Below are 27,513 nucleotides of genomic sequence, written 5' to 3' on the forward strand. Positions count from 1 at the left end.
TCTCCCCGGGGGCTGAGAGGGGACAGGGACTAACAGAGCTCTCCCACCCACCCTGTGAGGGAAAGGTAAGTGTGTGTGAGTAGCAGAGAGCAAAACCAAGCCCTATATGTTTAAACTGGCAAGTTCTGTGTTTGTCATCGAGCTGTAAAATGATACCCGAACAGATGAGGACAGGAACTTCTTGGAAGGCTAAGCACAGACAGCAGGAGTGGGGGAATAGCATTTTGCTTTATTTCTTTACATGCAATCCAAGGAGGTTTTTTGTTGTTTTTTTTGGTTTGGTTTTTTTTTTTTCCTTGCAGTGTTATATTTTTCTATCCAAAAATGGTTATGAGTCTGCCAGCTCTCAGAGGCTGCACTGAGGGCTTGTGTGTGTCTGACACACCGGGCCCAAGGGCTGGGACTCAGCACCAGGCACAAACAGCAGACCTGGAGGGTTATTGGGAAAGCAGAACACCATGGAAGCACCTGAGAGTGTGTGCAGGCAGGGTCAGGGCTCACATCCCACGTGGACCTGGCCATTTCCAGCTGCTTTGGCACTCAGAGGACAGCAGAGCCATGCAGATGATGCTGAGCTTTGGAGAACATGTGCTCCAAGCAGCAGCTCCTGTTTGTCACCAGGATATAGTACCTGCTCCAGTGGGTGGATAATTTTCAGTGAATGAGAAAAAGCTGCTTTTTCTTTGGGTTCCAGCCATGTGCTGGGTGGGATGATGCTCACAGCAGTGACTTCTCTCAGGTGCTGCGTGGTAGGGGTGCAGCCACTTCCCCTGGCACATCTCCCCGGGGTTTTTGTCATGCAGAGGTGGTGCCTCGTTTGTCTGGATGAGGATACTGGGCGGGGTGTGCACAAAGCAAATTCCTCTCTGCCGTGCTGAGACTGTCAGGAGACGGAGCACGGAGTGGCAGCAGGCACGTGAGCTACTGATGGATTTAAGGATGCTCTTTTCTAGCTTACATTAGGGGAGAATCCTGTACAAAATCCTGAACAAAGCCAGAAAGGTTTATTCACCAGTCATCCTCTGAGATGCCAGCCAGGCTCTGAGCTGCATTTCAGCTCTCAGTTTGTCCTGAGGTGTCACAAATGTCTGACCAACAACTGGGGTGTCCCCAGGAGAGTGTCAGAGAGATGAACCTGGGTTCTGGGCACTGACCCAACGTGGTTGCTCACACTTTTCTTCATCCCTCCCCAAAAAGGCAGCCCTTAGGGAAGGGTGGGTGGGCAGGGAGCACATCTGCTGTGGGGTCCTTCACCCAGCACTGGCCAGGGGTGCCAGCCTGAAGGCAGCAGAGCCCTGACCCTCTGTGAGACCCCATCCTGGTGCCCCAGATTGTCCCAGAGGGTCACAGCCTGCCCAGCTCAATGGTGGGAGACCATCAAGGAAGGCCAGCAGAGGTTTCTCACCCCTGAGGGCTCTCCTGAGGGCTCACCTCTCTCTGTGTGATGTTTGGGAGGGAAAGGGTTGGGAAACCTGAATTGCTGGAGTCAGAAGAGCTGCAAGAACACGTGGAGGGAAAGAAAACATCAGTGCCAGTGGAACAGCAGCGCTCCAAGAGGAGCCCAGGCTGTGGCTCCCAGGCTCATCCAGAGTTTCCTTCACAGACTGAGATCAAAAAGTGAGGCCATGAGGGAAAGCTCAGTGCACTGAGGGTCCCAGCATTGTCACAGGGGTGACACCACGGGGACACTGTGGGGACCATGAAGAGTTCATGCTCAGCTGGTGTGTTACAGACAGGTGGGAACCTGGGATGGCCAATTTCTGGAGGCTTTGGGGACCATGGTGTGGATCACACCAAGGCCACACCAACCCTTTGGACCTGTTGTGGCAGCACAGACACCCTGGTGCCACTGGCTGTGCCGGGTCACAGGTGGTGTCTCAGGATGGTGTCTGTGCCCCAGGTCAGCCTGGTGCTATGGGAAAAGCCCTCATCCCCCACCCTGCTGCTCCAGGTCCCCACAGAGCCATGTGCTGGTCCAGGTAAGGCTTCCAGGTTGTTGGGAATAATACCATTGAAAAAATGTTGGGAATGAGGGGATGGGCACAGCAAGCCTCCACCCACCCTCCCTGCTCAGCCCAGGGTGGTCCCCAGGTGTCACCGTCACATTTTCTGGAAAAATCCCTTTGCCCAGGCTGAGAAGCCTCAGAGAAAAAGGAAAACAATTCTTACCTCATTTGCTTCTCCTGGGTTGTGCTCCTGTGGAATGTGTTTGGAGATTGTTTATCAACAGAGGATTGTTTTTATTAGGTTTTACTGTGAATTGTTTTCACTCTTTGGCCAATCAGGGCCAAGCTGTGTCGGGACTCTGGAAGGAGTCATGGGTTTTCATTATTATTATCTTCAAATAATAAAAGTAATTTAAATAATTATCTTTAATAAATAATAGCCTTCTGTAGGTATCCTTTCTGTATTCTTTAGTATAGTTTAGTATAGCATTCTTTAATATAATACAGTATCATAAAATAATAAATTAGCCTTCTGAGAACATGGAGTCAGATCCATCATTCCTTCCTTAGTCTGGGAACCCCACAAATCCAAGACCCATGGGCTGGAGAAGGGGAGCACCAGAAGCAGGGCAGTGTGCTGGCCCTGGGGCAGGGACTGCCAGGGGCTGGGTGCTCAGAAACCCTGACACAGCTGGGCTTGGAGCCAGGGCACCGTGTCCTGCCCTCACCCTGCTCAAAGCACCCAGGCAGGAACTCTCCAGGCTGTCCTGGTCATCTGCAGGTCCAGAGGGATGATTCCAGCCCCCAGGGAACTGAAGAGGCTCAATTAAAAATGTGTCACTGAGAGCCACAGCTCACCACAAACAGCTGGGCAGGGTGACAGAATGCCAGCTGGGTGACCCCGTGGGGTTGCAGCTCCCTGCCCAGTGCAGTGGGGTCACTGGGGGTGACACGTGGGTGGCTGTGCCTGCATGTCCCCTCTGCTGTGTCAAGGTGAGGGACATCTGAGGATATCACTGCGCTGCAGCACAGAGCTCTGTGGGCTAACTGAAAACAGATGTATAAAAATAAACAGAAATACTAGAGATGTGATTACCAAGGAAACGCATTTCCATACAGGAAAACGTCCAAAACGACTGTCATTTACTTCCTTTATTTATTTGCATTTATAGAAATGCTCCCACCCAAGGATCTGGGCTCGGTCCTGCCCAAATCACAGCAAGAGGAGCCTGCTGGACCCTTGCCCCATCACCCACCCCTCACCACCATGGTGCCCCTCCCAGGAAGGAAAGCTGCCCCTCTCTGCTGGCTCTGGAAACTGTTCCCCTTTCATTTCCCATCTCTGGGCACAGAGATTCCCCACTGACTTTTCAGGGATCCCCCCAGGGAAGAATTTTCTGGGCTCAGCTTCCCCTGCACCCAGCTGTGGGCAGCCACAGGGAGTTGGGCACTGAGAGGTGAGGGGATGGAGCAGAGGGGTGATATTGGGGCAGGGGATTTCAACAAACATGAAGTGGGGAGATACAGGCTGAGGCAAATCAAAAGAGAAGCATTTTAACTTGCAAGAAATGGAAATGAGAGGAGTGAATTTGGGTCATGCCAAGGCATTCGTTCTACAGGAAATGAAATGTTTTACAAGCCTTTCCTTGCCTCCCTTTTTTCCTCCCTTTTTTCTCCCTCTTTTGGGGGAATTTACAACAGTTTTAAAAGAAACTTTTATTTATAAAACGCACAAAGAAAATATTTGAGCTGTCCTTTTCCCCTGCAGCCCTCATACCCATCTCCAATCCAACCCAAATGGCACTGGGGGCTCATTTACCTGCCCCCAACAACAAAACAACTGCAATCTTTGCTGGAATTCTCTCAGATTGTCATCTTGCCTCCAAAGCTTCCCTGAGAGCCACAAGAGGCTGGGTGCTGAGCAGGGCCATGAGGGTCTGAGCAGAGATGTGAGGGTCTGGCATCAGGAGCAGACCCAGTGAGGGGACAGATGGAGATGTGGGGTGCAGCAACCTGGGCAAACCCTGAGGCTCCTCCAGGTCTGGGGGTGGCTGCAAAGGGGCCTGGTTTGGAGAGAAGGTTTGTGTGGGTTTGGGGGAATGAATTTGCTCATGGTGCAGCTTTGCCTTACAGATTCCCCGGCTGGTTTGGGCTGGAGGGGCCCCAGAGCTCACCCAGGTCTCAGCCTGGAGCTCAGAGCACTTTCCTGGGGCTGCAGGTGTAGGAGAGATGGGAATGGACAGAGAGCAGAGATCTCTGCAGGCAGGGCTTGGAACTTGTGGGTTATTGCAAAGGGCCAAGTGCAGGGCCCTGAGAGAAGAGCGTGGGAAAGAGAGAGAAGGCAAGAGTGTGGTAAAGAGGATGAGAGAGTGAGGAAGAGTAAAGAGAGTGAGGTTCTCCTTACAATACCATAAATCTTCTTCTGTGCTGAATATTCTAATTCTCACTAACCAATCTAGCCCAAGATACAAATCCTACAGCATTTACATTCAGCCTATAAGAATCATTACACTGCCATGCTGTGTTCCATTTTAAACCCTAAAAACTCCTCTCTGGGCCCCTTCTGCCAAGCCAGCAGGGTCTGCTCTGCCCCTTGGAGCTGCCTGCAAGCAGAGGGCATTGTCTGATCCAAAGGGGATCACCTTCAGCTGGCCATGCCATTGTTTTCCAGGTGTTCAGTAACTGAGGGATCTCAGAGCTGCTTTCATTTCAATCTCACTTAGAGTTTCCATATTCTCAAAATCTTTTGCCAGGCAATCATATTGATCAGGCTTTCCTGTGTCACCTTCCCCAGCAGCAGGGACATGCACGGTGCCACCTCTGGATCTGCTCTCAGGGTGGCCGGAGGGTGCAGTTCTGGCAGGACCCAGGAGGAAGGGACACCTGGGCCACGCTGCCATTGCTGGAAGGGACATTTGGCACTGAGAACCTTTTGTTCCTGAGCTCCAGCAGCTCTCCCATGGGGATCCCACAGGGCTGAGGGCTGGTGCTGTGCTCTGGCAGCTGCAGGGGCTGAGCCAGCAGCGCCCATACCTCGGCAGAGAGCAGCTGCAGGGCGGATGACACAGTTTGCTGCTCTGCTCTGCTCTGGCGCTGCCTCTGCCGGGTAATTAGAGCTGACAGGGTGTGTGCAGAGTTGCTGGGTAATTGCCCACACACCTAAGGTGTGGTGGAAGTCGGGAGGTGAACCAAAACCATCCACCTGACCTACATGCGGAGGTGCTGCCCAGCAGCAGCGGGACGAGGAGGTGGAGAGGAGGAAGCAAAGGATGGAACAGGCACAGCACAAAGCTGGCCATGCCCTGGGGGCTCTGAGAGGGGACTGGGGTGACCCCAGCCAGGCTGGAAGGGAAGGTGCAGGAGTGACAGGGGGTAGGACAGTGGGGATGGGCAGAGAACAGAGATCTCTGCAGGCAGGGCTTGGAATTTGTGGGTTATTGCAAAGGGCCAAGTGCAGGGCTCTGCTGAGAGCTGCCAGACACAGCTCAGAGCAGCCCTGAGAGAAGAGAGTGGGAAAGAGAGAGAAGGCAAGAGCATGGTAATGAGGATGAGAGAGTAAAAGAGGATGACAGAGCAAGGTTCCCCTTACAAATCTTCTTCTGTGCTGAATATTCTAATTCTCACTAACCAGTCTAGCCCAAGATACAAATCCTACAGCATTTACATTCAGCCTATAAGAATCATTACATTGCCATGCTGTGTTCCATTTTAAACCCTAAAAACTCCTCTGGGCCCCTCTGCCAAGCCAGCAGGGTCTGCTCTGCCCCTTGGAGCTGCCTGCAAGCAGAGGGCATTGTCTGATCCAAAGGGGATCACCTTCAGCTGGCCATGCCATTGTTTTCCAGGTGTTCAGTAACTGAGGGATCTCAGAGCTGCTTTCATTTCAATCTCACTTAGAGTTTCCATATTCTCAAAATCTTTTGCCAGGCAATCATATTGATCAGGCTTTCCTGTTTCACCTTCCCCAGCAGGAAGGCAAGGGATGGAGCCTGGTGAGAGCATCCCTGCCCAGCTGCTCCAGCCCCACAGCACCATCAGGGAGGGCTGGATCAGCAGGAGCTCACGTGGAGGACAAGGCAGGTAACGCTCTGCTGGCTGCCCGTGGCTGTGCCCACATGTTCAGCTGATCAGGTTAAGTGGCTCATTTGCCTGGGAGCAGGGAGCCAAGCACTAATGGCTTTGGACATGCAGCCTGTGCTCTGCAGCCCTTCTGGGGGCTGCTGCAGGTGCTGCTGAGCTGGCCCAGCTCAGGGCAGAGGGGCTGGGGCACAGCTTCTGGGAAATGGGCCAGGAAATGGGCCAGGAAATGTGCCAGGAAACAAGGCAGGCTCTGCAGCCATGGCCTCAACAGAGTGCTGCAGTCCTGGAGGGGCAGCAGGGCTGGCCTGAGGGAGCAGGGGGGCTGCTGGGTCAGAGAACCACAGAGTCATCATTAAGGTTGGGAAAAACCTCTGAGGCAGCTGAGTCTAACTGATCTCCCAGCACCACTGCATCCCTCTCTAGCCCACGTCCCCAGGTGCCACATCCACCTGGCTTTTGAATATTTCCAGGGGTTATGATTGCATCACTTACTTGGGCAGCTTGTTCTAATTCCTAAACACCTTTTCAGTGAAGAAATGTTCCCAAATATCTAATCTAAACCTCCCTGGTGCAACTTGAGGCCATTTCCTCTCATCCTTTCCAGTTCCTAACCTTGGCAAGCGACTGGAGAGCAGAGATGAGGGCCAGGTTAGCTCTTTGTTCATCCCCTCACCTCCTAGAGCTCACCTCTAATAACACAGAAAGGCTGGAGGCTACAGCACAGCAGAGGGACCAGGAGGAGGAAAGCAAAGCCCAAATGTCTGTCACATCTTAACCTTGAACCTGCCCTGCCAGAGCAGGAGTGGCCACTTCCAACCTTGGCAATCTCACTGTGCAGCAGGACTAAATATTCCTGGTGCCACCCAGCAGCCCTGCCTGAGTATCCCTCTGGCCCACAGAAAGCAGAGATCTCCTGCATCTAGCTTTGCCTTTCATCAGCCCATCCTGCTGGTGTGCCACCTTTCCTCCCCTGCCAGCCTTGCCTGTCCCTGCAGCCCGTTCCTCCCGCAGGGATGTGGCTCCAGGCAGGGCTCACCACGTGCCTGCCTCACTCTCTGAGCTCCCCTGACCATTATCTGCTCTGCCTCGGCTCTCAAAGCCTGCAGGCCAACACCCAAGCCTTGGGAAGAGCCCAGCTCGTGTCCACCCCAGCCCATTTCACAGAAACCAGAGCAGGTCACGGCCCTTCAGGCTCAGGCTGCCGTCAGCACCAAATTCTCTTCTCCAGCTCTCCAGCGAGACAAACTCTGAGCTCACCTCCCCTGCCTCTGTCTGGTAGAACAATCTGACTGCCATCAGCAGGATCTGTAACACTTGTTCTCCCATCTATGCTCTGCAAGATAAGTTCTCCCATATCCACAGTTCCCAGGATTACTCATTCCTCCTGGATGAAGCCTTCTAATTCTTCCATTTAATTGCTCATGTTCCTGGCATGGGGACAGAAATACTTGAACTGTTTCTGCCTGGTCTTATCTGTGCTCTCAGCCGAGGAGGTGCCGTCCCCCTGCTGGCTGCAAGGGCTGCCTGACGTCGGTTTTTGGCAAGGGAGGAGCTCTCCCATTCCTCTCTGCTCTCGGCTCTTCCTTTCTTGGTCGCCCTGCTCCTGCTGCCATGGTCGCCCTCCCCATGGATGTGGATTCCAGGCAGGGTGCAAGCAAGGCCAAGAAAGGAAAGGCTCAGAGACAACCCTGAGACCCATCCACAGGGAACATCACTGCTTATCTGCCTTCCTCCTGATAACCTCCTCTAAATATTATCCACTGCAGACTCACCCTTCACAAGTTCTTTATCCACTTTAATTCTGTGATCCCATCTTCTCTGGGTTAGCTAATAATTTCCCATGGGTGCTTTATCCAATCCTTGCTTAAATGCAGACAGACACAACACCGTGCACAAAACCATGGATTGCTCAGCCCCTGACAGGCTGCCTTTGCAGAACCCATGCTGCATTTTATATTTCCATACATCTCTCTGGCTTCAGCTGCTGTCCAGTATAATATAAGCTCAAAACCCTCATGTGTTACTCAGGCCAGACTATTTACCCTGCCTTGGACTGACTTCTTGCTTCAGTTCTGCTCCTTCACAAGAACTGCCTCCAAGCTCATGGCTGTCCAACTTCTGTAAGTCCAGAGGAGGCAGCTACACTGCTCCCAGGGCTGGAGCCCCTCTGGAGCCAGGCTGGAGAGCTGGGGCGCCTCCCCTGGAGAGGAGAAGGCTCCAGGGAGAGCTCAGAGCCCTGGCAGGGCCTGAAGGGGCTCCAGGAGAGCTGCAGAGGGACTGGGGACAAGGATGGAGGGACAGGAGCCAGGGAATGGCTGCCAGTGCCAGAGGGCAGGGCTGGATGGGATCTTGGGAATTGGGAATTGTTCCCTGGCAGGGTGGGCAGGGGCTGGGCTGGAATTGCCAGAGCAGCTGTGGCTGCCCCTGGATCCCTGGCAGTGCCCAAGGCCAGGCTGGACATTGGGGCTGGAGCACCTGGCACAGGGGGAGGTGTCCCTGGGCTGGAATGAGCTGGCATTGAAGATCCCTTCCCACCCAAACCACTCTGGCATTCAGATTCCTGAATCCAGGATGAGAACCAGGAGCAAAGCCCATTGCAGCAAATGGATCCAGGAAAGGAAATAATGATTTGCTGGAAGGTTCCAGGTGCCCCAGGGCTATTTCCCACAGGGGGTTTGTAGCCTGGCAAGGCCTGGTTGGAGAGGTTTGGGCTCTGCCAGGGTGCCCAGAGCAGCTGGGGCTGCCCCCGGAGCCCTGGCAGTGCCCAGGGCCAGGCTGGAGCACCTGGGACAGTGGGAGGGGTCCCTGCCATGGCAGGGGTAGAACAAGATGAGATTTAAGGTCCCTTCTAATCAAAACCATTCCAGCATTCTGGGATTCCTGAACCAATTCTTCCAGGACTCTGAGGCAGAGGAGAGCTGCTTCCTCACAATCTCAGTGCATTGAACTCTCAGATCACCCACCTGGGTGGCCTTCAGAGGAATTCTGTCCCTTTTGGTGAAGGGCAAGGGGTAAGCACCGTGGAGGTGGGGAGATGATCTGAGTTTAGGAAGAGGAAGTCACTGGAAGCCCAGCCCCTGCCCACCCTGCCAGGGAACAATTCCCAATTCCCAAGATCCCATCCAGCCCTGCCCTCTGGCACTGGCAGCCATTCCCTGGCTCCTGTCCCTCCATCCTTGTCCTCAGTCCCTCTGCAGCTCTCCTGGAGCCCCTTCAGGCTCTGCCAGGGCTCTGAGCTCTCCTTGGAGCCTTCTCTCTGCTCATTTCCCCACCCTGGCCCAGGTGTGGACAGCAGGAACCTGCCCTGTGCTTGTCTCTGTCCCTCCTCACCTGCTCTGTCCTGCTCTGCCTGTCCCCTTTCACCTCCTGGTTTACACTCTTGTCTCTGTCTTTCCTCCTTTAGGACCAGCTGTGTCTGCTCTTTTATGGCCAACCCTCTGTTTCTCCTCCCTGGGCTTTGGGACACCAAACCAAGGTCTCTGCTCCATTTCCTGTCCTTCCTTCCTCCTCCTTTGCCCCTGGGTTTCTATGGAGATTTCTGAGGGTGTCAGTCCTCATTCAGATCCTTTTGCAGAGCAGCTCTTTGGCTTCTTTATGGTTCCTCCTTTCTTCTTTCCAACATTGTTCTGTATTTCCCACTTCACCCCTCCACACTCTCCAGCTGTTTCTCTGCTTTTGAGTCTCTCCTGGTGCTCTCTGGCAGAGCCCCACTTCACCTGCAGGTGACAAAGTGGGATCAGAGCAGGGAATGCTTTCCTAGCTGCTCTCAGCCTCATCTTTGTTTCTCCTTTCCTGGTGGTTGTGAGGAGAGGGGAGCCAGCCTGTGTGCCAGCATGGCAAAGGCTGCACCACTCTGACCCTGCTCCATGAGCATCCCTCTTACAAAAGAAAGGAACTGCTGGACTTGTTCAGCCACACAACAGCTGGGATGTGGAGTGTGAGGTATCCATTCCATTAAAAAGCTCAGATATAAAATCCTCCTCCAGTGGCATTGTTATTTCCAGGAACACCTTAAAGATGCTTTGATTTTCCTTTTCTTGTGTCCTTGTTATACAACAGCAGCAAGAGCAGCTCTGCTCACAAGCACCATTAGCTACTTAACACAGCAGTCAGAAGGAATAAAACCTGGGTTTGTGGCAGTCCATTGAGCTATTCACCAAAATCCCAGTGATATTCCAGCCCTGTAACCAAAAGGCTTTGGGGTGACCCAGCTGTGACCTTCTAGCACCTGAAAAGGTCAATAAGAAAAATGGGAAGAGAGTTTTTGTGAGGGTAGGTAACTGACAGAACAATGAGGAATGGCTTTCCAGTGCCAAGGGCAGGGTTGGATGGGATATTGGGAAGAAATTCCTCCCTGTGAGGGTGGGCAGGCCCTGGCACAGGGTGCTCAGAGCTCTGTGGCTGCCCCTGGATCCCTGGCAGTGCCCAAGGCCAGGCTGGATGGGGCTTGGGGTAGTGGAAGGCGTCCCTGCCATGGCAGGGATGGCACTGGATGGTGTTTAAACCATTCTGTGATTCTATCTCCACAGAAGCCACCATGGTGAGATGGCTTTGTCAGTCAGGACAATCACACTCACCTGTGGATTTTATCTGATTTCATTTGTCCCTGGAGTGAAACAGAACTCGTGAAGTGCAGCTCTGAGCTCATTACAGACAGGGCTCAGCAGAGCTGCCCTCCTGAGCCACCCAGTCACACAGGAGAGTCATTTATTCTGGGAGATAACCACAAGGAACCCCATCCACAAGCCAGATTCCATCAGGTGCAGGATTTGTTCACCTATAGGCAAAGCAATATCTCAAACTCAGCATCAGCCAGGCCCAGACATCAATCCCAAAAGTGCAGCACAAACCTTTCAGGGTGTCCCAGCAGTGGCTCATGTTGCCATTTTCCTGCCTCTTGCCTCCTGGCCCCTGGGCTGCTTCGTAAAGAAGTTCCACAGTGGAACCAGCCAAAGTTGAGAATTTCCAAGAGATATGAAAATAGCAGAATGCAAATTTTGTGGAGGCTTGAAATTTCAAGTGATTTACCGGTGTCAAACCCGTAAAATCAATTTGGCAGGTGTTCACCGGTTAAAATTAGTTTTAACTGAAAGCTGGAGGCATTTTTGTGGGAGTCTTTGAGCATTGTTGTGGATGCACAAGGCACAGGCAGGACTGCACAGGGTGCTTGTGTCGTGGGGTGAAATCCTCCTGGAGTGCCTTGTGCAGCTCAGGGAGCTCTGGGGGCTGGGGCTGTGGGGCTGGTGCCACAAAGCAGCACTTGCAGAGGGCTTCTGGTGTTTCCTGGGGCTCTGGGGTGCTCAGTGTGGGGGGGGATCCCACCCCAGTGCCTTGAGTGGGATCCCAGGATTGGATTAGCCCAGCCAGGACAGCTGAATTCCAGGGACAGTGAGGGGAAGAGACACCTGGTGAGCTCACAGAATCACAGAATTCTTTAGGTTGCAAAAGACCTTTAAGATCCTCACCACTGTGTTCATCACAAGCAGGGAGTCTCCCACTGGGACTCATCCTGCCAGGACACTCCAGACAAACCCAACAGCAGCCAGGGTACAGCCCCCTGTGCCATGCTGGGATGCCAGGGTGCCCCCACACCCTCCTGCACTATAGGACCTGCTGCCCTGTGGGACCCCAGTGCCCTCTGAGCTGTGCAAGGTCCTGCTCCAACACCACAGGCAGCAGTGGCAGCAGTTCCCTCTGCCATTCCCTCCTGTCCCCATCCCTCTCACCGAGCTGGCAGTCCTGGAGGTGACATCGTGCCCAAAGTCAGGGATTTTGGGAGCTGGTGCTGGCAGTCAGGGTGGCCTCCCCTCTGTCACAGTGCTGGGTTGAGGTGACAGCCCTGGGGTGCAGAGGCAGAGCCCTCAGAAAGCAGGTGTTGAGTCCTTCAATACATTTTGGAAGCAGAACATTGCGAGCTCCGTTATCCCATCAAATCCTCCTGCCATGTTCACGTCTGACCTCCTCCCTGTCCTCCCAGCTCATGGCTGGAAAGAAAATCCTTCCCATCTCTCCTGCTGCTGCTGTGCAGCTGTGGGACACCCTGGCAGTGCCTCTGTCCCCAGGCTGGTCACCATGTCCCCAGACAGGCCAACACCTGCGACTCCTTCTGGGGGTTTCACTCGAGCAGACCACCCTGGGGCTCCTCTCCAGCCTGAGACATCAGGAGCCATTCCCAAAAGCTTTCAGGGATCAGAAGCTGCTCCAGGACCCCAGTCCCGAGGGAGAGGGGTCTGTGGAGCCAGATGTGCCCAGGTCCAGGGCTCTGGGCTGGCTCTGCCACAAGCAGCAGCAGGGCTGGGCCAGCAGCACTCCTGTCCTCACTCTGGGGTCAGCAATGAGTCCAGAGGGCAGGGCAGGGAGCCCTTCATCTTCCTTTTGGAAATTAAACAAGAAGCAGAAAGGGTTTGGTTTTCATTAATATTTTTCTTCAAAAGTTTTCTGGCTTCCCTTCCCCATCTTCTGCCAATATTTCTTCGAGGGGGCGGGCAGCGAGGAGCAGGGAACGTCTGGCAGCTTTTTGTTTTCAATTTGCACAAACTCATTCTGTGTGTGTGTGTGTTTTTTCTCTTTCTGGAAATTCTCTGCAGACAGGCACTTCCTGCAGAAATCATAATTTGCAAGGGAAAAATATCTAACAAACATGTTTTTTCCCTTTCGGTTTGCCCCAGGTCTGCAAAGCCCCGGGCTGGGTTTTGTGCTGCTGACCCTGACCAGTAACACCCAGTAGAGTTCTCCCACACCAGTCCTGCCTGTCCCAGTCCCTCTGCCAGCACAGCACAGCACCTCCCTGGGCTGCCCCATGGCTCCTGTGGATTTGGCAAAGTCCTGGCAGGCAGCTCCAAGTGTGGGGTGTTCGTGGCTCTGGGGTTCTGCCAAGAGCAGGGTGATGCTGCTTGAGCTCCACCAGCGTGTCCTGCCCTGGTGGGGCAGTGACGTCCTGCCTGGGCAGAAGGCCACTCCAGATGTTTCACCAGCTGTTCACATCTGGTTTTCTCCCTGCTCTCAGAGCTTTGGAGGACAGGCAGGCAGGGATGGTCACAGCTGGGCAGGGGCACACAGGAGGAGAGGGGGCACCTGCAGAGATCACACCCTTGGGGTTTTGGTCTCTGCCCAGCCGGGTCCCCCATGCCCCCCAAGCCCCACCAGTCACTGCCCCATCCCGACCTGGGCTTCCCTAGACAAGGCTCCCTGGTCCTGCAGTCTGGGCAGGCATGGGGGTAGCCAGGAGTGAGAGGTTAAATAATTCATTCCACATAAATCTTTCCTAGAAACAGTTTTTTTTCTTCCCAGGGAGACACATTACCACCTCACACACACAAACCTGACCAGGAATTATAAGAGTGCGTTTCTGCCGCGGCGAATGGGGCAGGGAGAAGGGAGAGGAGGGAAGGAATAAAATATAGATTCTTGAACTCAGACCTGGGAAGCAGCAAAGCATCAATCTTGTTAAAGGACTAGTGTGGACTCTCCAGCCAGCCCACTTCATCCTGACTCCTGACAGGCCCCGATGATTTGTGCCTGCTCAGCAGAGGAGAAGTCCCATAACTCACCCACCGAGACGGCGTGGGATGGAAGCAGGAATGACTCACCACACCCTGCATCCTGCCGTGCCACCGGAGCTCCCCTCGTGCCCACCGCCCCCACGGACCCGGGACAGCCTCCAGGGCCATCCCCAGCGTGGCACAGAAGCCTCGGAGCGTGGCAGATTTGCTCAAAAATGTACGGGGATCAGGGTGCTTTTAGCTATTGCACAATCTGGATTATAAGAGGGGGGTGAAATTTCTGGATTGTCCCAATTTGCTGTGCTGCTTGCCTGGAAAACAGGCGCAGCAGCTGTCCCCTGTCTTGCCAGCCAGAAGGATTTGCTCTTTCCACCCAAGGCTCGCAGAGGAATCCTGCCACTGCTCCTGCTGGCGGCAGGTCGAGCCCGCAGGGCTCTGCGGGGATGTGCTGAGCATGGAGATCATCTCCGAGATGGACGGTACCTCTGCTCCAGCCCTGCCCGCAGGCGCCGGAACTGAATGGTTGATTAGTGCAGAATCCCGAGCAAGGAGAGGAAATTCTCCCTGGAGCCCCGCCAGGCCAAGCCCGCATCCAAAAATACATCCTGCCGTCCTGCTCGGAGCCCAAAGGTTTTTGGAAAGGAGAGCGCAGCTGCTTCGCAGGCAAAAAATAACAGCAGCCCTGAGAGCCCCCGTCCTCGTGAGCAGGGCTGGAGTCACTTTCAAATCACAGCACTTATTCCAAAAGAGAGACGGGGAGAAGAAAAAGAAAAAGACACACATGCACCACCACGGATCTGGCATGCAAACACAGCTCCAGGGCTTCTGTTTGCCCATCACAGGAAGATTTACTAGGGGGAAAAAATATAGGCTGATTAATTATGCAGCCGGTTTGGTCCATTATATCATAAAACCCAGCTGTGTAGGACAACCTTGGAGATGCTCCTCTCCAGCATTATCTCAGGCTGGAACCAGGCGCCTGGAGCCAGGAGGAGCTGTCTCGGCACCGAGCGCTCGCCGCCGCGCCGAGCGATAGCGTCTTCCCCGAGCCACCTTTTCCATTGGAGATTAGGAGAGCAGTGAACTTTGATATGGTACCAGGGCTAATTTCAATCGGCAGGCCCCTCGCTGGTGTCACCGGAGGCCTCGGGTTCATTCAGAGAGCTGCGGCAGCGCGAGGGGAGGAGGGAAAACAGCCAAAGACTCCCCTTGAATATTAATGAAGCATCAAAGCTTTTAGCTGCATGGCCGTGTCTGAGCGCGACTGCTCTCCAGGGCTCTGCTATGTTTGGCACAATAAAGCCTTGGTAATTATTTCCAATAACTAATTTAGATTATCATTAGCCCCACATTGGAGGCACAGAGAATGCTGCCCTTTCAAACACTTGAACCACTGAGCCTCAAAAATAAAACGCTCGCTCTCTGCAAAGAGATCTTTGCCAGCTCTAATAAATTAGAATATATTTGTGTGCGTTAGCGCCTGTGGTGGCTCCGGATAATGAGAGCAGGTTGTGTCTGGGAATGGAGGAGAAGGCGGCCCCTCCCCTGCCCCCCGCCGCCTCCCGCTCCGCCAGCGCACATTCCTCCGGGCCCCAATTTGTCCCCATTATCCTCCCGGAGCCCCCAACCCCAAATCACCCGGGCCTGGCAGCTGACCCTGTCACAGCCGGTAATAACCCATAAATCATTCCACACCTTCAAAGAAAATTTCTGCACGGTGTTAACAGGCTCCTGTGCCCCTGCCCTGGCTGCCAGCCCCGTGCCCAGCTGGGCTCTGCGTGCCGGGGTGGATGCTCTGCCCCAGCCCTGCTGCCTCTGCAGCCAGGGGGGCTCCAGCAGCTCTGCCCACCCCTCTGCAGTGCCCAGGAAAAGCTCCCCAGCTCCTCAACTGTCTGTGCTGTCATTGTGGCCAGCCCTGGGCACAGCCAGCAGGGTCCCAGAGCTGTGACCCCAATACTGTGGGGCTCCTCCAGCCCAGGGAGCAACCCACACTGCCCTGCCTGCACTCCCTGCAGCCACCCACTGCACCACCCTGGAGCAATCCCAGCCAGCAGGGATGTCCCAGGAGTGTGGGACACACAGAGCCACCCAGCTGACCCCCAGCTGCCCCAGCACTGTGACCCCAACAATGCGGGGATCCTCCAGCCCAGGGAGCAGCCCACACTGCCCTGCCTGCACCACCCTGGAGCCTTCCTGGCCAGAAGGGATTCCCAGGAGTGTGGGACACACAGAGCCACCCAGCTGACCCCCAGCTGCCCCAAGACAGGGCAAAGCTCCCCGTGCCCACCCTGAGCCCAGAGCCTGCCCTGCAGCCCTGCCTGTGACTCCTGGCTCTGCCACCACAGGGGCCTGGGGACCTTGGGTGGATCACTGCAGCTTTCACAGCCTCCGTTTCATCAACCATGTCATTAGGCTAATGATAATTAATGCCTGCAAAGGGCTTTATGCTCTTCAGCTGGAAGGTGATAGTGAAGGGTAAATTATTGTTATTACCATAAACACAGGGTACCTGCCACTTACCAGGGTGGGACCTGCTTTCTGACTTGCCTCAGCTCTTCTTGGACTGGGACCAGGGTCAGGGCTTTTCTTCCTCTGTCATTTCCAACTGAACCTGTGCTTGAGCCAGGCAGGACTCGAGACTGAGAATTTTTCATGCAAAGTCTCAAAAGTAAGGGTTCAGTTCATTCCATGGAGTGTGTGTGCTGGGCACTGCTGGGGTAGGATGGGAGAAGTTCCTTCACTGTCTCCATGCCTTGGGGGACCAAGTCTGTGATGTTCAACAGGCTGACATGCCAGGTTCTGAACCTGGGCCACAAGAGCTCCAGGCAATGCTCTGGACTGGGGCAGAGGGGCTGGAAAGCTGCTCAGTTGTGTGCAGGGTTGAGTGCTTGGCAGATTCAGTTTAGATGTAATGTAATATAGTGTAATAAAGTAATTAATTAGCCTTCTGATAAGATGGAGTCAGATGCATCCTTCTCTCTCCCCTCGTCAGGGGTTGCCTGTGAATTCAATACAAACCTGCTGACCACGACTCAGCCACGCCTCTCTCCAGTGGCTGTGGATCCCAACACCCTTCCCAAGGCTCTCACACCACTTCTTCCCTCTGCTTTATTAAATTTGTTTGTGGCTCATATTTGGTTGGACGGTTGATTGACTTCATTGTTTACTTTTTTAAGCTCCTATTCCCTATGGACGGTTTCAGTTTTCATTAAAAGTCTTTCATCAGAAGGAGCCAAAATTGTCGAAGGCTGTTCCTGGGTTTTGATTAAAAGCTGAAATCTGCAGTGAAAAAAAAAAAATGTATTTCCCTCCATCCTTTCCCATCCTTCCTCTCCATTTTTATTGAAATCTTCCATAGAGAAAAATCCCTTGTTTATCTGAGGGGTTGCCTCACATGGGATGGAGCAGGGGCTCATTTACCCCGAGCCAGAGGGAGCAGGAGCATCACTGAGCTGTGCTGAAGGCTCACAGCAGGTTCAGACCAGGGACGTGGTGCTTGCCTGGCTGCTGTGCCCAAGCTGGGATATCAGCACGTGGCATTCAAATCAAGGCATTGCCCAGGATCTGAGCACTCCCTGGCACTCACAGCTGGAGCAGGAGCACTCCCCACAGCTGACTGCTCCAGGGGACATCCCTGCACCCTCCTGCCAGGGCTCACATTCTGTTCACACCATCTACATCGTTATCTATGAAATGTAGCTACCTCTTCTCCTTCCCTCTCCTGCCCCAGTTCCTCTCTCTCAGCCCCAAAGTGGTTTCTTCCAGCCCTTGTTTCTGCTCCTGGAGGAAATGAGTTATCTCTCCTATCTTTCCATATGTGCAGAATCGCAGCTCCTACCCCCCGGCTTGTCACTGCATATTAATGGAGAGGAGGCTGAGATTTAAATGTATCAAAATGCAAGAACTCAGCTTTCCTTTTGCATCCTCCAAAGCCTTATTTTGTTTTTTGGGCCAAACATATTGTGCATTTTCTGTAACAATGAACTTATCACACTTATTACGATAAACTGAGAAGGCACTTCCCACAGTAGACAAAAATCCTGCAGATTGACTTCAACTCTCAATTATTTTTGGATACACTCACATTTTTCCATGGGTTTTCCAATAAGGGGAATATCATCACTGCAGTCAGTCCTCGTGTGAGCACAGCTGATCTCCAGGCAATGGGATCTCGTGCTGCTGTGTCCTTGCTCCCTGGGAAGTGACAGGGCATTGCTTTCCCTGCCTTGGACTCATCTGGACATACTGGAAAATATTTATTTTGCCTCTCCACGGTAAGTCCATCCCAACACTGTGACCACCCAAAGCACAGGGGCTTCTAGGATGGCCCACCCGACCTAGAGGAGCCACTGAAGAGCAGGGAAGAAGTCATCCCCCTCTTGGGCAGTGTCCCTGGGTTTTCCAGAAGCAGGGAGAGCCTCTGGAAAATGAAACCAGGCATGGATCCCTGTGGCTCTGCTCTCTTGCAAAGCAAGATGAGACAAGAAGTCCTGTTCACCCACTCCTCCACCACAGCAAAATCCTGAGCTAAGCAAACATCTGGCAACTACAGCTGGAGCATTTCCCTGTGGGACAATCCGTGGGGACAGCAAACACTCCCCACTTTTGACCTCCCCCCCTTACCTTTGCAGACACCTGGTTACACATTTCTCCTGACACCAGAGCTCCACCAACACCTGCATCCATCACATCCCCACCCAGCAGTGTCCAACCACCCATCTCCAGGGGCCACGGACAGAAATAAGCTGACAAACCCACCAGACAGGGAATAAAAGTGTTTTCCTCTTCACACAGATTGGCCAAACCTGGGAGGATGCTGCGTGGGGACAAATCCTGAGGATGCAGCAGCCCACTGCCAGCTGGCCAGCCTGTCCCTTGAAGCACATTTGGTGGCACAGGGAAATAACCACCGTGTCAAACTCTCTGGAGCTAATTCCTGGGAAATGACAGTGCTGTGCCATGATGAGCCTGGTGGTACAGAGCTCACCAGGTGAGCTCAGAGTGTTTATTTTTTAAACATTTAAAATAAGTGGCCCTGGACAGCCCCTACTGAGGACAGGATCTGGGGCAGTGGGGAGCTGTGTTCTGGCATCACCTCCATCCTTTGCCTTCAGAAATGAAGCGTGCAGAAAATGAGAGCAGAAATGCCTTGGCTGACAGGTTGGAATTAAGAGATTCCAGTTTTTTATAAACAGTCTTCGGATTTCCTGAAAGTTACGGCACCGGGCATCATTTGTATGCAGGATGTGTTGCAGCTCAAAGGTACCAGAACTAATGCTGTCCTGTTAATGAACTGAGTGAGTAATAGCCATGGGTATAGAAAGCTTATGTCTGAAACTAATCCTAGTTAATGAATCTATTGTTACAGGTATTAAATGGTGACAGGGGGTTTCATCCATCAGCCCTCCATTAATCACAGTGTCCCCGCCTATGCTTATTATTTAGAAGCCAGCAAAGGGATCTTAATGATATTAGTAATAGAGCGGTTGTGGTACGTGACCTGGGACAAGCCAGGGATTGGAGGTGATAAGTGTCTGATGGCATAAGGCATTTTAGAGGTGATCCAAGCAGCTTTGCTCCCCATGGCATGTTATCTTGTCTCTGCCAGCCTGCTCTGCTCAGCCAGCGCTGCTTGGAGAGCACCGAGCCGTGCCGGCCACGCCGGAGCCTCCCCTCGCCTGCTGCTGCCTGCAGGAGATCCCTCTGCACAGGGGGCTGCAAAACCCTGCCCGAGGGCACTGCCAGTGCCCCAGGGTGCAGGACACAGCTCAGGGTCTGCATGGGGAGCTCCAAAACCCCTCCCTGCAGGTAATGCCAGTTCAGTGCGCAGGACACAGCTCAGGGTCTGCAGAAACCTCTCCCTGAGGGCACTGCCAGCCCAGTGTGCAGGACACAGCTCAGGGTCTGCATGGGGGGCTCCAAAACCCTTCCCTGAGGGCACTGCCAATTCAGGGTGCAGGGCACAGCTCAGGGTCTGCAGAAACCCTTCCCCGAGGGCACTGCCAGTGCCCCAGTGTGCAGGGCACAGCTCAGGGTCTGCATGGGGGGCTCCAAAACCCCTCCCCGAGGACATTGCCAGTGCCCCAGGGTGCAGGGCACAGCTTGGGGTGTGCATGGGGGGCTCCCAAACCCCTCCCTGAGGGCACTGCCAATTCAGTGTGTAGGGCACAACTCAGGGTCTGCAGAAACCCCTCCCCGAGGGCACTGCCAGCTTGCCCCAGTGTGCAGGGCACAACTCAGTGTGTGCATGGGGAGCTCCAAAACCCCTCCCCGAGGACATTGCCAGTGCCCCAGGGTGCAGGGCACAGCTTGGGGTGTGCATGGGGGGCTCCAAAACCCCTCCCTGAGGGCACTGCCAGCCCAGTGTGGAGGGCACAGCTTGGGGTGTGCATAGGGAGCTCCAAAACCCCTCCCTGCAGATAATGCCAGTTCAGTGTGCAGGGCACAGCTCAGGGTCTGCCCAGGGTGCTCCCACGGGCACAGGAAGGATCTGTCTGCACAAGTAGCCAGGTGCAAGCCCACGTGCACGAGCACAAATACCCACCCACCCACACAGCCTCAGAGCAAATGACTCAAAGGTTTCTCTGGAAAGACGTGAGGAGCATCTGATATTCTACGCTAATTCTCCATCTGGACATTCTCGGCGTGTGCGTTGGGATGGGATTCATCTCGTCGTGGTCTCCTAAAATCAGAGATATTTCAGCCCAGTGGAGGGGCAGCACCATCCCCAGGGTGTCTGAGAGGGCCAGGACAGTGCCTGAGGTGAAATAGGCCACTGGAACTTCAGGGGTGGCTTTTTCCCTCCCACTGCACGGACCACATTGGGGTGCTGATGGGGGGAATGAGCCCAGTTTGGCACAGCTTGGCTCTGAGCAGGACAGGCTGCATTGCACAAGGGGCAAGCATGAGTAGGTTTGGAGCAGGTCTTGCTCTGAGGGTTCAGTAGATCCCTTCATTCTTCTCCTAAAGGCTGCCGTGCCCTGAAGATGTTTGAAGAGCTGAGGGACCCCCCATGCATCGATGCTCACCAGCCCCCATGGCAGCAGCAGGGCCAGCAGCTCATCCAGGTGGGGAGGGCAGGGATGCTGTGTGAGTCAGGGCCTTCCCTCAGGATGTGAGTGCAAAATCCCAGACAGAAAAACCTACAGCATGTGAACAACCCCGAGGTCCCTGCGCAGCTTTCACGTTCAGCCCCCTCTGCAGTTCATGCTCTGCTGAGTTTCCAGCTGACAGAGCAGGCTCCCCAGTTGGTGCCACAGCTGCAGCAATCCTGGTGATGTGTGTGAGCTGATGGGAGCACTGGGTGCTGGAGGAGCAGCAGTCCCTGAGCTCAGTGCCCAGGACCCACTGCCCCCACAGAGCTCACAGCACCTGGGGAGCTTCTGCCCACCAGGCCAAAGCTGTCAGGGACAGGATGTGCTGCTTTTATCCCCAATGCAGAGTCACTGAGGCAAGCACTGACTCCTCTTCAAGTCCCATTGTTGTCCATAAAACTCCTCCCTAGATAAGGGAGGCCAGGGGCATCTGTCCTGCAGCAGCCACAGTGTGACAGCAGGACCAGGGCAGGGACTGTCCCTGATGAGACACTTCCAGTCTTGGGGTCAGTTTTGGGCCCCTCAGGATAAGAAGGACATTGAGGGGCTGGAATGAGTCCAGAAAAGGAAATGGAGCTGGGAAGGGGCTGGAGCCCCAGGAGAGGCTGAGGGAGCTGGGAAGGGGCTGGAGAATTCCTGAGGAGCTGGGAAGGGGCTGGAGAATTCCTGAGGGAGCTGGGCAGGGGCTCAGCCTGGAGCAAAGGAGGCTCAGGGGGCCCTTGTGGCTCTGCACAGCTCCTGGCAGGAGGGGACAGCCGGGGGGTCGGGCTGTGCTCCAGGGAACAGGGACAGGAGCAGAGGGAATGTCCTCAAGTTACACCAGGAGAGGTTTGGGTTGAATGTGAGGGAAAATCCCTGTCCACAGCAGGGGAACCTGCTCTGGAAGGTTCCCTGACATGACACCCACCCTGCCTGTCCTCTCTGGGGGCAGAGCTGAGCTGTGGGCAGTGCTCAGCCTCTCCTCAGCCTGGGGAGGACACCAGCTGGCTCTCCCCATGGGTGACCATCCATTCTGCAGGAAACCATCAGCAGGATCCCCCATCCCAGCTCCTGGAAGGCAGGATGGTGAATGTGTGTCCCCACGAGGACTGGGCACCCCCAGGGTGTCTCCCCTCACTGCCCATCCCACGGGGTCATCCCGTGGTGCCCTGGCTGGGCATGAGGCAGCTCTGGAAACCTGCAGGGTGGATCAGCCCTTTTCTATTCTCTGCAAGGACTCCAAGCCCATCATTTCTGTGGAAAACCAAGACAGGTGATCTGCTGCTTGGTTATATTTTTAGGTTAATAACAGATGTGTAAATATATATATGTCTCATCTTCACAGGTACTCGGAGCCAGGAGCTCACCATTTGCCAATGTTTAAAACAAGAGCTAACTTGATAAACTGACTGTAAATCCAGCTCTAACCTGACCCCCCAGCTCCCAGGCTGAGGGTGCAGAGCTTCCCCACACAGCTGACACCAAAATCTGCCCACCAGCAAAAGGGTGATACCTCCAGTGAGGTGATACCTTCAGCTGAGGGCTCATCCCAAACCCTTTTGGTTTTGGGGCTATGTTTTCCTGCAGTGTCAAGAAACCATCCTCACTTTCCTGCCTGCTCCAAAGGGAGAAGATAAATGAGGTACAGGCACCCAAAATCCAGGAGACTGCCCAGAAATCTCTTGGTAAAGGGAAAGGAACCTCAGTGTCTTTGCCTTGTCAGTCTGCACTCTCAGCAAATTGCTTTTACCCAGCAAGGGGAGCTGAGATCCTCCCATCACCTGTGCCCAAGGGCTGGGTTTTCAACAAAATCCCCAGGGATGCACGGTTTGGGGGTTTTGGTGGTAAAAATGGGGGGGTTTTGGGGGTAGAAATGGGTTTTTTTGGGGGTAAAACCGGGATTTTTGGGAAGTTAAAATGAGGGCATTTGGGGGTGAAAATGGGGGTTTTTGTGGGGTAAAAATGGGGTTTTATTAGGGTAAAAATGGGGGTTTTGGGAGGCAAAAATGGGTTTTTAGGGGGGAAAAACCTTTTTTTGGGGGGTAAAAATGGGGGAGTTTGGGGTGAAAATGGGGTTTTTTGGGGGGTAAAAATGGGGTTTTTAGGGGGGTAAAATATGGGGGTTTTTTAGCAAGCAAGGCTAAGTTCTTGCCAGATCTGGCCAGCCAAAGCAGCAGAGCTTGGTGTGCCCATGCCCTACCTGGCACAGAGCAGGTGGGTACCTGGTCCCCAGTAGTGCCACCCTGCACTAGGACAGCAGCCAGCAGAGGAGGAAAAGGGAAGAGGAGAGATAATTATTAGTGATTGAAACTGATTGCATGAAAGAAGGACAGATGTTTCTAGTTGTGCTTGTGTGCCTGAGGCTACGGAGCCATGCAAGAGACCAGGGAAAACTTCTTCTCAGCCTGGGAACGCTGTGGCACCGAGCTGCATCCAAATGAGGGCTGAAATCCACACACACTTTCCCTCTGACTCTTTCAACCCCACCCAGATCTGGTGAAATCACCCATCTCCTCACTCCCCCCGTGCAGGCAGGGGGTGTCCATGCAGGTCACCTCTGGCCAAAGGCCACCAGGTGCTGCAGAGACCCCCAGCTTCTCTCCACACCCCAGTTGTGCAGCCTCTGGGAGTTGATGGGACTGGAGAAGCACAGCCAGGCCAGGCAAAGCAGGTGGGGAGCTGAAATTTTGAGCAGAGCATCTATAAAGGCACAGGGCTGAGGTCTCACTCTGCTGCCAGAGCAAAACAGCCTTTCTCTGAGAACCAGAGTCACCATCCTCCCTTGCAGGAGCTGGGATGGGGGAGCCTGCTGATGTTTTCCTTGAGAGTGGATGGTCACCCATGGGGAGAGCCAGCTGGTGTCCTCACCAGGCTGAGGAGAGGCTGTTGAGGGGACACAAAGCCCCTGTGGTGTGTTCTGTGGGCTGCAGTGCATGTTTAATGCTATAAAATATGCAAATAGAGGCTTGTCTTAGCGATGTTACTGATGGTGGTGATGTGCTGCTGGCACCGGTTCAGCTGGCTCCGGTGCCGAGGCAGGATGGAGCCAGAGATGCATTCAGGGAACGGAGCAGGGGTCTTGTCCCTCCATGGGAGGAATCAGCCCCCTCCCCCAGCATGGCCTGGCTCCCTGGGGATGGCCTGAGCTGCTCCCTGGGCAGCCCTTGAGGCACCATCCTGTTTGTGACCATCGGGACCAAGAGCCCCCAGCAGCGCTCCGGGCTCGGGGCTGGGGGGCTGCGAAGGGAGGGAGGGAGAGCTGAGAGCTGAGAGCTGAGATCTGCTGGTGCTGGCAGTGGGTGAATGTGAGCCCAGGTGTGCCCAGGTGGCCAGGAAGGCCAGTGACAGCAGGGCCAGGGCAGTGCCCATCCCCCTGTGCTGGCACTGCTGGGGTCTCTCCAGTCCTGGGGTCAGTCTGGGCTCCCCTTGACAAGAAGGACCTGGAGGGGCTGGAGCGAGTCCAGGGCAGGGAAGGGAGCTGGGAAGGGGCTGGAGCCCCAGGAGAGGCTGAGGGAGCTGGGCAGGGGCTGGAGAATTCCTGAGGGAGCTGGGCAGGGGCTGGAGAATTCCTGAGGAGCTGGGAAGGGGCTGGAGAATCCCTGAGGGAGCTGGGCAGGGGCTGGAGAATTCCTGAGGGAGCTGGGAAGGGGCTGGAGAATCCCTGAGGGAGCTGGGCAGGGGCTGGAGAATTCCTGAGGGAGCTGGGAAGGGGCTGGAGAATTCCTGAGGAAGCTGGGCAGGGGCTCAGCCTGGAGCAAAGGAGGCTCAGGTGGCCCTTGTGGCTCTACACAGCTCCTGGCAGGAGGGGACAGCCGGGGGGGTCGGGCTGTGCTCCAGGGAACAGGGACGGGAGCAGAGGGAACGGCCTCAAGTTCTACTGGGTGAGGGTGAGACTGAATATTCCAAAAGATTCCTTCACTGAAAGGATGATCCAGCCCAGGCACAGCAGCCCAGGGCAGTGGGGGAGTCCCCATCCCTGGAGGAATTTAAAAGTCTGGATGTGGCGGCTGACCTGGGTTAGTGATGGGACGTGGCAGTGCTGGAGAACAGCTGATCTCAAAGGTCTCTCCCAACCTGAAAAATTCCATGGCTCTGCCCAGACTCTGACCTGCTTTGGTATCACTTGAAAGAGCAGTTTGATAACCTTGGATATCAGGAGGCTCCAGGGACGGCCCAGGGGAGGCAGTGGGGCTCAGAGCAGCAGCAGGAGCCCAAGGGAGATCCGATGGCACAGAGGGTGGGTGAAGGTGGTGCTCAGCCCCAGAGGTGGCACCAGCAGGACCTTCTGCTGACTGAACTGGAGGTTGGTCACCCCCAGCAGCTCCGTGTCACTGTGGGGGATGGCTCTGGGTGCCCTGAGGATGAGCAGGGACAGCTCCCCATCCCCAGGGCACTGGGCCCAGATCCCTGTCCCCGAGTGCACAGGGCCAGGTCCCCCTGTGCTGGGCTGGCCTCGGGGTCTCTGCCAGACTGGCTGTAGGGCCGGGCTCCTTGTCTGGGATGGCTGTGGGGCCGGTCCTTCTGTCCTGGGCTGGCTGCAGTGACATCCCCTTTCCTGCTGTCCCTGTCCCTGTTCCTGTCCCATGTCCCCTGTCCCCATCCCCTGTCCCCATCCCCTGTCCCCTGTCCCATGTCCCCTGTCCCAGTGTCCCTGTCCTGGTATCCCTGTCCCTATCCCTTGTCCCTGTCCCCATCCCCTGTCCCCATCCCCTGTCCCTATCCCCTGTCCCTGTCCCTATCCCCTTTCCCGGTGTCCCTTTCCCAGTGTCCCTATCCCTTGTCCCTGTCCCCTGTCCCAGTGTCTCTATCCCCTGTACCTGTGTCCCTATCCCCTGTCCCTATCCCCTTTCCCGGTGTGCCTGTCCCTGTCCCCTGTCCCTGTCCCTATCCCCTGTCCCCATCCCCTTTCCCAGTGTCCCTATCCCTGTCCCTGTGTCCCTATCCCCTGTCCCTATCCCCTTTCCCAGTGTCGCTGTCCCCTGTCCCTATCCCCTGTCCCGGCGTCCCTGTCCCTATCCCCTGTCCCTATCCCCTGTCCCCATCCCCTTTCCCGGTGTCCCTGTCCCTGTCCCTGTGTCCCTGTCCCTGTCCCCTTTTCCCGGTGTCCCTGTCCCCTGTCCCGGTGTCCCTGTCCCTGTCCCCTGTCCCTGTCCCCGTCCCCGTCCCGGCCCCTCCCGGGCAGCCCCGATCCGCGCGCGGGCACTGCCCCCTGGTGGGGACCCGCGGCCCCGCGGTTGCCATGGAAACGGGATGTTGGCTCCATCACTGCCACCCCGAGCCCCGCGGGGACAGCGAGGGGCCGGAGGGGCCCGGGGGCACACCCGGCTCCTCCCGGCACGGTGCGAGGCTGCTCCCGAGCCGGAGGGCGCGGCTGCTCTTCCCACCATGAACCCCCACTCCACGGAGGCACAGCCTCAGAAATGGGCTTGGATTGGCTTGGGAGGGACCTCAAAGCTCTTCCAGTGCCACCCCTGCCATGGCACGGACACCTCCCACTGTCCCAGGCTGCTCCAAGCCCTGTCCAGCCTGGCCTTGGGCACTGCCAGGGATCCAGGGGCAGCCACAGCTGCTCTGGGCAAACTCTGGGCACTTTTGCCTCTTCAGTTTGGGGGAAAAGCTCTGATCCTCAGGACATCAGTCCTCCTCAGCTGTTCCTGTTTGTTTGGGAACACCCATGCATGCACAGCCTTTGGATGGTCCTGGTGGCAGCCAGGGGCCAGCCCCAGGGCTCCTCCAGTCGCTGCCAAGGCAGTGCTGTGTTTTTCCTGCTGCCAAAAATCCCCTTCCTCCAGCAGCAAGGGGCACTGAGCTGATCCTTGTTCTTGCCACGCTGTAGACACCCCATGGATGTCCCATGTCATGCTCCCAGACTGGGCTGGTGCTTCCATGCACCAGGGTACAAGCCAGTGACATCTCCACTGGCCAGAGGGGATCCTCCAGCATTGTCCCAACACTCCAGCACTGTCCTGATCTTCACAGGGACCAGCAGCTGGAAACAGCAGCTCCTCCTGTGCTCCCTGCCCGGGGCAGGACAGCTGGTCCCGTCCCTCTGATGGGATTCAAGCCCAGCCTGCAGCGAAGGAACCACCCATGGGGGGAGGTAAGAACAGGTTAATAACTGAAATGAAGTAACACATCATAATAATAGTAATAACAATAGGAGTAATGAAAATGAAAAGGGAGATAACAAGAGGAGAGAGAGGAACAAGTGATGCCCAACACAATTGCTCACCACCCAATGCCCAGCCTGGCCCCCAGCTTCTACCAACAGCCCCCAGGTGGCTCCCCCCAGTTTCTGTGCTGTGGAATATTTCTGTGGTGTGGAATATTTCTGTGGTGTGGAATGTCCTCTGGCCAGTTTGGGCCAGCTCCCCTGGCCATCACTGGCAGAGAATGGGGCACTGAAAAGTCCTTGAGGCACTCAGCAGCAGCTAAACCATCACTTCATCACCCTTATTCTCATTCCAAACCCCAGAACTGTAGCAGCTGCTGGGAAGGAAATTAGCTGTACCCCAGAGAGAAGCAGGACACCCTCTGCCATGCCAGGCAGATGAGGGCAGGGGCTGTGCAAGTCCCACCCTGAGGCTCTGAGGGAGCCACTAACCCAACCTCAGCTCTGCCATGCTCCAGCAGTGCCACGGCACAGGGCACCCTCCTGTGCTGGGCACCCACAGCAGCCAAGGCCAGCTCCCCAGGACTGCCCCAGGCCATGCATGACCCAGCCCTGAACCAACAATTCCCCTGCAGCTCCTGCTACAGCCCTGGCCAGACTCCTCTGCATTTCCCCAGGAGCAGAAATCACACCCTGGAGCAAAGGGAAGCTCCTAACAATGGCTTAATCACAACCAAATCCTTTCTGCAGGAAGTCTGGGGTTTGGGAAATCGCTGCTCAGTTTTTGTCCTGGTGTAACT

Source organism: Fringilla coelebs (genome assembly GCF_963513975.1).
Source record: "Fringilla coelebs genome assembly, chromosome: 28".
Taxonomy (NCBI): Eukaryota; Metazoa; Chordata; class Aves; order Passeriformes; family Fringillidae; genus Fringilla; species Fringilla coelebs.